Source organism: Triticum aestivum, chromosome 3A (assembly GCF_018294505.1).
Source record: "Triticum aestivum cultivar Chinese Spring chromosome 3A, IWGSC CS RefSeq v2.1, whole genome shotgun sequence".
In the NCBI taxonomy this organism is placed as follows: Eukaryota; Viridiplantae; Streptophyta; class Magnoliopsida; order Poales; family Poaceae; genus Triticum; species Triticum aestivum.
Window position 1 is genome coordinate 1,268,571 of NC_057800.1, and position 2,593 is coordinate 1,271,163.

Below are 2,593 nucleotides of genomic sequence, written 5' to 3' on the forward strand. Positions count from 1 at the left end.
GGTTCAACAACCTCCTAGATAAATAAAATCTATGTCACGTTGGTTGGCATAATTTTCATAAACAATAAATGAACCAATAGTTATGAAAAGATAATATATACCACATCCGAATCATAGACAGGACGAGGGCCGACGGAGGCGGATACCAAAACCATCCCACTATATAAGATGCAATAATAAAAGTACGAAAATAATACAAGTATCTATCTAAACATACAAGTAAGAATATTTTTCCTTTCAGAAAGAAGATAAGAACAAGCGGCTCACCACGGTGGTGCCGGAGATGAGATCGGCGCAGGTGATCGACGGCGGTGAAGACAGGGACGGGGCGTGACGGATCGCTAAACCTAGACAAATATTAAGGAAAATGGAGCTTGGAGGTCGAGCTTGGAGAGGAGAAAACTTAAGTAGTGTGGCTCGGGCATTCCATCGAACACCTTGTGTGCATAGGAGGTCAGCTAGAGCACCACCAAGCCCTTTCCCCCTCGGCCAGAAAAAATAGAGCAGTGTGCTCTGCTCTTACGTGAGGGGGTATATATAGGCACCTCATTGGTCCTGGTTGGTGGCATGAACCGGGACTAAAGGGGAGCTTTTGGTCCCGATTCAAGCCACCAACCGGGACCAATGGTTGTGGGCCAGGAGCGAGGCCATTGGTCCCGGTTCGTCCCACCAACCGGCACCAATAGGGCCAGACAAACCGGGACCAATGCCCACGAGGCCCCGGCCGGCCCCCTGGGCTCACGAACCGGGTCCAATGCCCCCATTGGTCCCGGTTCTAGACTGAACCGGGACTAATGGGCTGACCCGGCCTGGACCATTGCCCCCTTTTCTACTAGTGGGCAGCCTCCAAGAGTAATAAACTCACGGGCTCTCACTCGAAGAAATCGATGTTGGGAACTCAAACCAATGCAACAAATGCAATGCAAGGTTAAGCAACAAATTCTAAACTCACTCTCTCAATCTCACAAGATGAACTCTCGAAAGTAGGAGATTGAAGAGAGGGGATGCAATGGAGGAAATCAACAAATGACTCCAAGATCCATCCACAAATCTTCCTTCACATAGAGGGGATATAGTGGTTTGGGATAGGTGGTATGATGCTCAAAATGATGTTTAGAAAGTGTATGAACAACCCCCCAACCAGTGGGAAGGAAGGGATGTTTTATAGCCAACTTCCAAAACTAGCCGTTGGGGCTCCAACGGACACTTCCTGGGCACCCCGTGCCCACGGGGTCCCGTGTGCACGGTACACACCCGTGGGCACGGGGGTCCCCAGGACAGCCTGCAGCATCCCACTAAAACATGCACAACCTTGGCATACGAACTCCGAATTCGATGATCTTGGGCTCGTTTCAAAGCTATGGAAAAGCCCAGAGTTCTCACATAGAGAACCACCCAAGATCAAAAAGAAAGAATGATGCAAATTTTGCAAATTTTTGAGCTCTCTTTATGCGACGTGATCAAGCTACTCGCCCGAAAGTCCCTCTTGATAGTACGGCTATCAAACCTATAATCCGGTATCCCACCAAGCACCATGATACCGACAAAACTAGGAAAAGCTAGCTAATGTATACCTTTGCCTTGAACATTCCACTTGAGCTTCTTGATGACTTTAATGCTTGGCTCAAGTTAGAATCCTTTTCTTCTGCACACTCACTTGGTGAAGATACTCGTAATGCTTCCTCATATTGCTACGAGGGAAGCCTTAACTTAAGACCATCTTCACATGCACATTATCATGATGTGGACCGCAAGCTTCAAAGCATATAACCTCCTTCATCTCATCTTGCACTTGGACTCCTTGAACCCAATGACCATCACCACTTGATGTCATCCTCACAGAGGCTACTTGATATCCTTCCTTATGATGCAAGCCCATGAGAAACACCCAACTTGGATAGACATAACAAACACATAGTATGGGTTAGGTAACAAAGCACAATTCACAATTACTTACCATACCTCTAGATCACTTGATCCCATGTGGTACAAAGATTGCACTTTGAGAGTTGACTATCTAGATAATCTTCGAGCTTCATCTTGGTCAACCAACATCTTTACTTCATGCCCCATCTTGGTCTCTTGAAAGCCACAATGAACTCTTCATTTCCCTTCATTTCTTCAAGACTATATCACCAAAGACTCTTCCATGGCCATACCAAGTTCCACTATGAATATCATCTTGGTCACCACATGCTCTCCTAAAACTCCATCGTAACTCTTAAGAGGCACAATGAATTCTTTACTCTAGTTGCTTGCTTCAAGACTTGATCAACCTATATTAAGAAAATGTTCAGGTATATCAAAAAAGCTCAACTTTATTATAAAAATGGTCATTGTATATTAAGAACTTTTTCAACGAAATAGTACAAATTTTAATTATGTATTTGATTTTTATTCAACATGTATTATACAAAATGTTCAATGTGTATTTGTGAATTGGTCAACGTATATTAAAAAAATATTCAATGCATATTCAACATACATTACATCATGTTTAATGTGTATTTGAAAAAATTTCATTGTATATATGTTCGTATTTTCAAAAAAAGAATGGAGCAAATAGCGGGTGCTACAGTGAACCGGGATCTAC